The following is a 12,848-nucleotide window of genomic DNA, read 5'->3' as shown; positions in this document are numbered from 1 at the left end:
TGGGAAATGTTAAGTGTCTGAGGCCGAATTTAAACTCAGGTCCTTCTGACTTCAGGGCTGGTGCTCTACTGCACCATCTAGCTGCCCCTCTGTGTAATTTTTGCCTTAAGTGTTTCACATAGCATGGACATCTCAGGTAAATAAATCACCATTTTAGGTAACTCCAAATCATTTCATGGGATTGTGCAAATGATTTCTTGTAAAGATAGGTAGGGAAGAAAAATCTCTCAGCACAAATATGGAGAGTGGTCAGACCTTCAAGGAATAATCTATGGGGATGGGAAATAGAAGATATTTTAGAGAAAAAGGTAGAAGAAGCTGTAGGAAGCTCTTGATGTTCTAGAATGAAGATGATATTGAAGACTATAAGAAGATAGCATCCAATTTCTGGATAAATCAAGCAAAATCTCATTTGTACTACCACCTCTGGTAAATTCAAATGATAAGATAAAAAAAATTAACCTTTGTACTTCTGTTCAGAATTTCCCCTGGGGTGCAATATTTTTGTCAGGTTTAAGTAGAGATGATCTTATTATTCTTTTCTGGATTCAAATTTTAAATCCATATATAAAACAATTAAGTTATAGAAATACTGAACCACAGAACTGAACCAAAAGTAAATGCACCAGAGGCATTTTGATGGCTCTGTAATTTTGCTGGCATGGACATAATCTTTATCAAAGCTGATTGTAATTTTTCTGTCCTTTTATCACTCTGTAATTTTTGTCCTAAAAGTGTCCTAAAATATGGGTTCTCAGGTAAATACTGAATTATTGAATATTTAATAGAAGGAATTAATTAGAAAATGATAAATTCTTAATCATTTTTAATGAAATGGATAGATCATGTCAAATAATTATTAGAATTTTTTTAAAAGGCCTGGAGCTTTGTGAGAGGTTACAGTAAATAAAATAAGTTGAAAAAGCATTTATTTAAGGAATCATCTTACATGCCAATATGATATTGCAGAACTCCTTCAAAGAAGAATTCATGGACCTGTTGGGACCTTAAGAGAACCAGAAATTGGAGGAAAAGCTGGAATTCCATAAATAACAATCAGAACCTTAATAAGATCAGGGCTAGGTAAAGCCAAATGGTCAAGGAACCTTTTCCCACAAAGACAGCCATTATCAAGAGTTCTTGCTCCAGGGATGGAAAGATTTCATTTAGTATTCTATTAAAGAGCACAGTATGCTGCTATTGTATTCCTTGGTGATACTGGCCTTTAAGATGGTCTCTGCTATATTGTGTTATATCTATTCTTCATCCCAATTACAGATATATTTTCTTGATTCTATAAAAATATCTTGTACCATTGTATCTCTTCTATCCTACTTCTCCATTCTTCCACTTCGTGTGATTTGACACTGCATAAGAGGGCATAGTACTTAGTGGGGATCATTCAAGTGAAGAGGAAATAACCCCATTGTTTATGTCTTTGGCCACAGAACAGAATATGAAAACTACTGTCATTCAACATCATTTTGGGAAGTTTTGGTTAAGGGAAGTAGTTATTTGACTCATTGTTTTTAGCATTCCTATAATGTTGGCTTTGGCATAAATCCGTGCTTTATTATTTTTTCACGTTTCAAACTAGGAAACTCAGATGAAGACAGGTAAAGTCCCACTTTACTATAACTAGTAGGTGGCAAAGGCTTTGGATAACTGACCATTGCTTTGTCTCAGAGTGGTATTTTACTGAATGAGACAATAAATATGATAATTATTATTACACAATAAATAAGATTATAATCTTGAATCCATGACATAATCATGACGTTCTGGTTGTGAAAGCTTCAAATAAATACTTAAGCATGCTGAAAATTTGCTGAATGAGACAATAAGTATTGTTATTATACAGTAAATAAGATCAGTTCCCCTAATCATGGAGCTGGATTAAGGAAAAGTATAGGAATTCTAGAATATATAAGACTACACAAGATGCTGCTATCAGTACCAAGTATACATATGCATGTGCATATTTGCTAAATTTCTTATTACTTTATTGATAATGAATTAGTTTTTATATACCAGGCAACATTCTTTCTCCCAGTATAGCTGTACATGCCATATGTCACCCCTCCCCCAATCTATTTATATACATATACATACCATATGTCAACTAAAAACCATTTTGGAGCCCATTCTTAATAGCTGCAAATCTTCTGAAGGATTTTGGGTTTTGAAGAACCACATGTAAATATCTGTGTTTTATTAAATGGCATTCTCTCATGGGATCAGATCCTGCCAAATTGGGATATATGACTGAGCTAAGATAAAATATTCAAGAAGAAAGAGAGAAGTTGTAGCTAAATGGAAATAAGGCTTATAGATTCTCATTAGAGAGGCCATTTTATTTAATATAATAAAATTATTATTTATTTATCTAATACAATTTATTTAATACAATAAAATACATTTTTATTGTGTTCCTGAAGATACTTCCACTATTCTTAAAAAATATTTGCAAAAAAGACTGTCATGAAAATGATTGCAGCTCTTATACCACCATCTATTGCAAAAGATAAAGTAGGGAAATTCTATGACATTCCTAAAAATTAAATCAGCATATATTTCTATCTTCAGTAACTTTAATGCAGAGGCAAGTGTATATGACAATGGTTTAAAAAAAAAACCAACACCAATATGGCTAATTAAAAGCAAGTTTAGTGAGATGCAACTAAGCAAAATCATTCTGGGGCATTTGAGACTGAAAAAGAGAAGAACAACATAGAAGAAAAAAATAAAAAGTATGCAAAGATTTTTTTTTAAACAAACTTTTTTTTGTCTCTAAGGACAATTGGATCAAAACTTGGAATCTGATATCTAAATTCTGTCTGTGCTTATAGAGGATGTAGAAATGGCATTACAGAGAACAAAGATGGAAAAAGGAGCTGGATTAAACTCAGAGCCCCCATAGGAGATCAATGCATGAGGCAATAAAATTGTGAAAATGCTGAGAGATTAATTGAAAAGGTACCAGAAGGAAAAAAAAGATAACAAGGTGTGGAAAGAACCCCAGACCTTATTAATATAAAAAAAATAAGACAATTGTGATCAGTTACTACCACCTGGGTGCCTACTTTCCTTCTATATGATTTTGTTAGAATTCAAATATATAAATGTCTACAAATTATCATGGAGGAAAAAATGAGTAAGGAAAAAATAGGCTTTTACAAATGATATTAAAAGCAGACTACATTTTAAATGATACATTGAAAGATGTAGAGAACACAAGAATCTTCTGTTGTTCTTTGTTTCTTACTAAAATATTACTAATTGGAACAAAATCCTGCTTATTTTTATTCCTTTTTGATATTGATCCGTTATCACCATTTTTGGATAGAATGAAAAGAGGTATAGGACAAGGAAGTGATATTTATAAGATTCCTGAACATGCTATTCTGACAATTGCTGCAAAAAAAATACTATGGAGGATAAGAAGAGCTTTGTGCCTTTTGGAAACTTACCTCATCTAACCAGGTTAACAGTTTATAAATATTGAAAAATTAATAATATTGCAAAAATTAAATAATAGCTCAGGAAAATACTTATATCCTCTAGAAGTTACTTTAATACCTGAATGAATCTCTGATTTCATCAAAGAGATTACTGCCTCCATTAGTACAGATTGAGGCTCAATAAGTCTGTGATTTTGTGTATGCCCTTCCATAAATCCTTCAACATATTGGGGACCTTCCTCTATATTGATGAACATTTCCTAGATACTAGTAGAGCTTCCTTAATGTCAATCAATTATTTAACATATTTTTAAGTTTATGAATTTATTTAAAACTTAAATAGAAAATAGAAAAAATGATGAAAAAAATTTGCCATGTGCATGGCAGAACATGAAATGATTCAAAAATGAGACAAATTTCCATTTGAGAACTTATATGATGAATACTGCACATTGTGTTCAGAGCTGTCCATCTTTGTTTCCTTGTAGGTTTTCTTTTGTTCTCTGCTGTGCAATTTTTACTTTTCCCCCTTTCCTCTTCACCATCTCCTTAACAAAGACTATAATTAAGTGTTGACATATTTAACTGTGTGTATGTATATATATATACATACATATGTACATATATTTTTAATCACATATACATCAATATCTATAATCATATACATGCATGTATACATTCATTTCAGTCATACATTTGTCATATTCCTGGTCTACATCCTTTTCATGTGTACATGTTTCTGATCTTTTATATGATTTCTCCCATACAATTTCTCCTTAGTGATATTAGCCTATCCATTTCTGCCATGCACTTTCCATTGCTCATTGGGTAACTCATATTTTTAATTTTTCAGACACTGGTATACCATGGCTTATAGTCACATAGTGTTACTGGGAGAATATCGATACTTTAATATTGTGTTAACATGGTAGTTTTTGAAGGCAATTGTCAGAATAGTATGTTTAGGAGATCTTGTACATATCACTTCCCTGCCCTGTACCTCTTTCCATTCTATCCAAAAACGGTGATAACGAATCAACAGATGTCAAAAGGGATAAAAGGAATGAAAATAAGAAGGATTTTGTTCCAATTAGTAATATTTTAGTAAGAAACAAAGAGTAACACCAGAAGATTCTTGTTTTCTCTACCTCTTTCAATATATCATTTAGAAATTGTGTTGTGTTTAACAATTCTTTGTCTCAGGGAGATGTTTCAAGTCATTGAAAGTCTGAATAATTTCTGAAATGCAATCCTGTTCTTTTCCTCCAGCTTACTCTGGGCCCAGTTTATTGTCCATTTGTCCCAATTATATAAATTTATGATTTAATTTCATGGAAAGTTCATCTAAACAAAAGGATTTCTTCATTTACTTGATATGACTAGTTGGTCCAAACCCTGTTTTGAAAGATTATGACTCTCATTTAGGAGACTATGCAATGATCCAGAGCTTGATGCAATTAACATTATGTCATTTGCAAAAAAGGAGTTTGTGAAGGACCTCCCTAGTACTAAGAAATCTTTCTTTAATTTGAACTCTGAAGTTAATAGAATTAAATCCCTTTGGAGGGTTTCTCTCCCTGCTTTATGCTTTATTTGATATTAAAAATTTGAGGCTTTCAAATAAAAGTACCTTTATTATATCTATAATTTGGCAATGTATCTCTTCATTGAAATCTGGTTATAATTCCCACTACAGGGACTTCCACTTCTTACCCAGGATTATCAATTCTCTCTCTCTCTCTGGATTGACTCAACCTGCTTTCATAAGAGGTCTCCCAGAGATAGTCCACTACCACATGATTGTATTCAAACTCTGAGTCTCAAGAATGGTTCTGTTGAACAGAAATAGACTTTGTTTATTCTATTGTTTTTGAACTCTCATTCAATGGATTTTCTATCCACATCTCAAGCCACTAATAATAATGACACTTTGAGATCTTAAACACAATTATTCATAGAATAAAATTCTTTTTCTATTTCTTTTGAGTATGACAGTGATCATATATAACAATGTCAGAATGGATATACATTTGGCATTTAATATAAATTTCTTCCTTTTTCCCCCTTTTCATCCTACTAATTTTGAGGGGATAGTGTATGTTCCACATCTTTAATGCATAGGAGATAATTGTTGGAGAATAACATTCAGGGCTGAATTTCATATTGCCAAATCAATTAAAAAAAAATAATAGCCAATAAACAGAACAATGGGATCTTGTAACCTTTAAAACTTTCAATCAGTTATGTGACTATAAACAAGTAGTTTGCCGTCAAATGGCATTTGCAAAAGCCAGCCCTTCTTACCTTTATCAGGGGCACCTTTCAAATATATATCCATTATGTTCACAAAATCTTTGAAGAGATGGGAAATTAGGCATGAAAGTTTATTATTTTTAAAAAAAGTGACAGAAAATATTAAGTGCAGGTATTTTTTCAAGTCATTTGGCATCCCCCTCTATCTCCTTTCCATATCTTGAGAATAAATCCTTCAGTACTTTGACATTCATGTTGCCTCTAGCCTGGACCTCTTCTGCGCATATTTGTTCTGGTCCACAGTCATTGTCAGCGTCTTAATGTTAATATAATAAACTGTTTGCTAGTCAAATGAATAGTTCAGAAGCAAAGAAATCCCTTTGGGAGAATGTGGTCAAGAAAACTTTCACGGATGACTCGGTTTGGACTGTTTTTGCACAATCACAGAATTGGAGAGTTGAAAGAGACCTCAGTGATCATCTAGGTCAACCTACATGTAAGGAATTTCTCCGCTTTAACTTGCTTGATGAATGATCGTCTAGTCTCTGCTTGAAGACCTCTAAGGGAGGCAGAGTCCATCACTTTTTGAGGGATGCTATGCTATTTTTGGACAGCTCCCATGGCTGGCAAGCTTTTCCTGGCATCAAGCCTAAATTCCCCTTTGCTAACTTCTAAACTTATTGTTCCTGATTCTATTTACTAGGACCAAGCAAAAATGAGAAAAGTCCCCAATCCACACAATTGCTTTCATGTCACTTCTGAGACTATTCTCCTATATAAATCTTTTTTTTTTATTATATATATATATATATATTTTATAATATTATCCCTTGTATTCATTTTTCCAAATTACCCCCCCTCCCTCTATTCCCTCCCCCCGACGACAGGCAATACCATACATTTTACATGTGTTACAATATAGTCTAGGTACAATACATGTGTGCGAATATCATTTTCTTGTTGCACAATAAACAATAGAATCCGAAGGTACATGCAACCTGGGCAGACAGATATTAGTGCTAACAATTTTGATTCCCCTCCCAGTGTTTCTTCTCTGGGTGCAGCTACCCCTGTCCATCATTGATCAACTGGAAGTGAGTTGGATCTTCTTTATGTTGAAGATTTCCACTTCCATCAGAATACATCCTCATACAGTATTGTTGTTGAAGTATACAGTGATCTTCTGGTTCTGCTCATTTCACTCAGCATCAGTTGATTTAAGTCTCTCCAGGCCTCTCTATATTCCTCCTGCTGGTCATTTCTTGCCGAGCAATAATATTCCATAACCTTCATATACCACAATTTACCCAACCATTCTCCAACTGATGGACATCCATTCATCCTCCAGTTTCTAGCTACAACAAAAAGAGCTGCCACAAACATTTTGGCACATATATGTCTCTTTCCGCTCTTTAGTATTTCTTTGGGATATAATCCCAGTAGTAGCGCTGCTGGGTCAAAGGGTATGCACAGTTTGATAACTTTTTGGGCATAATTCCAGATTGCTCTCCAGAATGGCTGGATTCTTTCACAACTCCACCAGCAATGTATTAGTGTCCCACTTTCCCCACATCCCCTCCAACATTTGTCATTATTTGTTCCTGTCATCTTAGCCAATCTGACAGGTGTGTAGTGGTATCTCAGAGTGGTCTTAATTTGCATTTCTCTGATCAGTAGTGATTTGGAACACTCTTTCATGTGAGTGGATATAGTTTCAATTTCTTCCTCTGAGAATTGTCTGTTCATATCCTTTGACCATTTATCAATTGGAGAATGGTTCGGTTTCTTATAAATTACGGTCAGTTCTCTATATATTTTTCTCCTATATAAATCTTAAGTTTTTCAGTCAACCCTCAAATCGTGGACTCTAGGACTGTTGGCCATCCTGGTTGCCCCTTTTGTGGGCATTTTCCACCGAGTACAGTACCTTAGCTAAGGAATGATGAGGGTAGACTACAGAGGGATCATCTTTATGATTTCTAGAAGGTGTTTCCCTTTTAATGCAGTTTAAAATTTTAATAGCTTTTTTGGATAGTCACATCATACTAATATTGAGTATTAATACTGAGACTGATATTTGAGCTTACAATTTACTAAAACTGTTTTTTTTAAGAATAGTTGGTTTCTGTTATTCTTCTCCTACGGATAAGATGATAGTGAATATTAGGATAAATAGGATGACTGGACAAGAAATTTTTAGGTGAAAGGAATGGTATAAGCAAAAACATAAAAGTGGGAAATTATAAGACATATTTCAAGGCTGGTGGGAAATTTAGTCTATTTATAATAGAAATTCTTTATAGAGCATAAGTAGAGGATAATGTTAAAAGAGATTTTACAATTGTGATATATGAAGGTTATGGAATATTATTGCTCTGTAAGAAATGACCAGCAGGAGGAATACAGAGAGGCTTGGAGAGACTTAAATCAACTGATGCTGAGTGAAATGAGCAGAACCAGAAGATCTCTGTACACTTCAACAACAATACTGTATGAGGATGTATTCTGATGGAAGTGGAAATCTTCAACATAAAGAAGATCCAACTCACTTCCAGTTGATCAATGATGGACAGAAATAACTACACCCAGAGAAGGAACACTGGGAAGCGAATGTAAATTGTTAGCACTACTGTCTATCTACCCAGGTTACTTATACCTTCGGAAGCTAATAATTAATGTGCAACAAGAAAATGGTATTTACACACATATGTTGTATCTAAGTTATATTGTAACACATGTAAAATGTATGGGATTGCCTGTCATTGGGGGGAGGGAGTGGAGGGAGGGAGGGGATAATTTGGAAAAATGAATAAAAAAAAGAGATTTTACAGGCAGATTGTGGATCTTGGATACCAGGTGATTTTTAAAAATAATAGCTTTTTATTTTCAAAATACATGCAAAGATGGGTTTCATCATTCACCCTTGCAAAACCTTATTCCATTTTCCCCCTCTCTCACCCTCACCTCCCTCCTATAGACAGCAAGTAATCTAACATAGATTAAACATGTGCAATTCTTCCAAATATATTTCCATATTATGCTTCATGAGAAAAATCAGATCCAAAATAAAGAAAAAGAAAACAAAAAACAAGCAAACAAGGTAAAAATACTATATTGTGATCCACATTCAGTCACCATGGTCCTCTCTCTGGATGCAGATGGCACTCTTCATCATAAATCTATTGAAATGGTCTTGAATCACATTGTTGAAAAGAGCCAAGTCCATCAGAGTTGATAACATAATCTTGCTTTTGCTGTATACAATGTTCTCCTGATTCTATTCACTTTTCTTAGCATCAGTTCATTTAAATCTCTCCAGGCCTTTCTGAAAAATCATCCTGCTGGTTGTTTCTTATAGAACAGTAATATTCCATTACATTCATATTCCACAAACTTATCCAGCCATTCCCCAATTGATGGGCATCCCTTCACTTTCCAGATACCAGGTGATTCTAAAAACAATAAGGAACTATTGAAGGTTTTTTTTAAAAGGTAATGATGAAATGAGAACACTGTTTTAGGAAGATTAACCTGGCAACTGTGTGCAAACTAGGTGAGAGCAAGATAGAGACTGGATGCAAGTAAAATAATTAGATTATTGCGTTATTCCCTGCATGGAGTAAGGATTGTTGCTTTATCATTTAAATGTTGAAAGCTCTATTTACTGTAACTTATATTTCATTTTGCTTTCTGTGGAACTGGGAGTTCAGAATGCTGGCATGTTGAAATTCCTGTGCTTTCTTAGCCTAAGAAACCTTGGGATAGGACAGAAATGGGCTTTTGCTGAATTACTGTGTTCCCAAACCAAAGTACAGTTTCTTAAACGTGAAGGAAAACTGATTTCCAAACTCTCTGAGCCATTAATGATTGGATGGTAGTTATTTATAACATAGACTTTTCATAAACCCTATGTGGCTGTATCCCTTTTCACCACTTAATAAACCAGAGATATTTTTTGTCTCTGGTAGGGTGATTTATAATGGCTGATTTTTAATCTCAGCACAATTAGCTGGGGGTAGTGCTTCATGTAGAACTGGATATGTTCCAATTTTTGAGCTGAAATAATCTGGGTCTGAAATAATCCTTTTGTGTCCAAGGGTCAATCATAAAGCTTTCTTATATAAGCCTACCCCCCCATTGGTAATTAATGGGTACAAGAAAAAGAATGTTGGAATTAGACTGTGTTACTGATGCAATACAAGTGTAGCTATATCCCTCTAGGGTTATTCTGTGATAGAAATATTGTGGACAGAAAAAACTCCCCCATAAATTCTCAGTTAATAGGAATTATTCCCATTAGGAATAATAGGAATTATTTTAAAAAATAAGTCTAAATCACCATTCAGAGGAGGAAAGGGGCTCACAGGTCATATAGTCCTCTCCACCTCTTCATAGGTGAGGAAACTGAGGGATGGAGAGATTAATTGACTTGTGTCAGGTCACCACTTTAGTAGAAGAGTGAGTATTTAAACCCAGGTGCTCTGTCTCCATTCTATCTACTTTGTCTCCTACAGTGAATTTTTTCCACTTCTGGAATTCCATGAATCTGAGATTAATTTCTTTTACTTTTTAAAAAAGTGCTATACAATATCTTTTTAGGCTACATGCTGGGTTCAATACATAATGGTTCCTAACTCCCATATCTGTACCTTCAGAACCGTTTAATTGTCATTGATGCTCAGAAGGATCACCTCAAGGCACTACTAGAGCCCTCAAGTTTGAAAAAAAATATGTTCAGTATATTATTCTTACTAAGGCAAAATTTCTCTTAAAGAAGATCCCAATAATGAAAAGCCTTCTTAAGCTAATTAAAAAAATTAATTAAACAATACTCTGAGAATTCCAGTTTTTCAAAGTTTAATTCCACATATGGCAGGATTAGTGTAAATATAGATTTTTTTCACTTAGGAAAAAATGTGATCCTGGAAATTTTCAAATAACTAATTGTTGAGTAAATTTTTTTTTCTTATATTCTTAGGAACTAGCTAAAGAAATACAATAAATAAAATGTATTGGCAAAGGGGAAGAGGATGTAATGAAAGTGAAATCAGCCAATATTGTTGCATATAGAATGTCCAAGCAGATTAATTATGGAATGGGAAAGGGAGGACTCGAGGATCATACCTAGATTGTGAGTTGAAAGGATTGTGGGAATGGCAGTTCCAATCTAATAAACGTTAAGCACTTACTATGTGCCAGGCTAAGCACTGAGAGCCTAGTTATTAAAAAGAAAGGGCTTATACTTAAACAGGGCATGGGAAGACAATGTAAAAGGAGGTGGGAAAGTTGGGGGAAGAAAACACTAAAGGATACCATGTGTGGGGCATCCTGTTCCATGGAGATGAACCCAGGCAATTTCGAGTGGAGAGAATCCCAAAGTCCAGTTTCTGCTCTCTATAAAGGAAGACATTAGGGGAAATTTGGTGCTCTACCCTCCAATCGGAGGGGAGATGAGATTAAGGGAGGTGATGTCAGTCAAGGCTTGAATTAACAGTGTTGTGATCTGATTGGCTGCAGGATGGAGTTAGGAAGAAGGGAAAGATGTTAAGTTCAGTTTCAGACATGCTGAATTGATGTCTATGGGACATCCAGTTAGAAATGGCTGATAGGTATTTGGAGATAAAAAAAAAGAAGTATTCTTTTTGCTTGTTCATTTGACCTGGAGTCTAAAAGGGGGTGGTATGTTGGGGGAAAAGTAAGCAAATGAGAGACAGGGATATACAAAAAGGGTAAACTGAGGATGATGGCTTGGTAGAAGAGTGAGAATTAGTAGAGTCTAGAGCCAGCAGAGTATCCCCAATAGAATCCATCTGCCAAATTCTGCCCAGTGGGTTGTGCTGCCAGGCGTCCCTGTTCCCCAGTGACAGATGCAAGAGGGACCAGCACCCATCTGAGATGCAGGAATAGGACACTGATTGAGATGACTTATTTTGACTTCCCTCTTCCCTTCCCCCCATGTCTTTCTGTATGTGAAAAATATCTTACTTGGTTGCTTTACTCTGTTACTTTACCCCTTCCCTAAGGGACAGCTGGGTGGATGGGAAGTCAACCATATCTCCCCTCTGCTTTTATGGCAATAGAATATGGCTGCTTCAAAAACTGCTATTTTGCAAATTAAATATTTTTTCTCAATATGCGTGTCTATTAAAATCCAGGTGGTCATTAGAATCTTGGCCAGTTCTCTTGACTTTTAACGTTAATGTGAGACTGGGAACCAAGGGAGGACAAAACTCTGTTTTATGAGGCTAGCTTTAAAGTATTGAGATTTCTCCCTGAAAAATCCAAATAAACATTGCAGGGTATTTAAGGGGCCAAGTGTTGAGAGTTAATAGGTTATTTGATGGGGGAAGAGAGCGATCTTTGGGAACATATATGGGTGGGTTAAATAAATAACTAGGATCATGGCTGGGTTTTTTTCCCCTCAGAAACCCCTTACTGGGCTTGAAAAGGAAAGGGCCACTAAGAAAAATCCAAACACCAAACAAGCAAGAGGCAGAGAGAGTTACATGAGTATGTCCATTAGGACCTTTAGGCAAACCAGCCAAAATGACTTGGTGATAGTATGGGGGTATGCTGTATGTGGGCATATATATGTACTCTTATATAATATAAATGTATATTTAATAATATGAAGTAAATGTAACAAAATATAACATAATTTTAATATATATTATATTTGACATACATTATATATCATCTACATATTGTATTATATATTATTGTTAACTGTTAAATATTGTATTATACACATCATATATCACGTTATATTATTTAATGTTTATTATATAATAAAATATAAAATAAAAGAATCTAATATAAATGTAAATGTCTACCCTAATAGAATATAGACTCCTTTAGATAAGATCTGCTTCATCTTTGCCTTTTTATCTGTCACTTAGCATAGGGTGAAGCACAAAGTAAACATTTAGCAAATGCTTGTTTATTGAGCCACTGATTAGAGGGACCTGAATTTGAATCTTGTCCCTTTTGCTTCTTGCTGTGTGATTATTGGCAAGGGATCTAGACACTGTATTGTCAGCTTTCAGATCTGTGAATAAAACTTCTAAGCTGAAATATTAAACAATAAACGAGTTTACTGCCTCAGATCGAAGGCATGGTGTAGAGAAGCTTTAA

At 34.6% G+C, this 12,848-nt stretch overlaps 1 protein-coding gene across 1 annotated transcript in view; it reads left to right on the top strand.

Moving 5' to 3' along the window:
* Window positions 1–12,848, top strand: part of CORIN (corin, serine peptidase) — a 182,369-nt gene that overhangs the window by 27,998 nt on the left and 141,523 nt on the right.

This window comes from Sminthopsis crassicaudata, chromosome 6 (genome assembly GCF_048593235.1).
Source record: "Sminthopsis crassicaudata isolate SCR6 chromosome 6, ASM4859323v1, whole genome shotgun sequence".
Classification (NCBI taxonomy): domain Eukaryota; kingdom Metazoa; phylum Chordata; class Mammalia; order Dasyuromorphia; family Dasyuridae; genus Sminthopsis; species Sminthopsis crassicaudata.
Note: the sequence above shows the minus strand (reverse complement) of the source record. Positions and strands in the feature narration are given on the sequence as shown.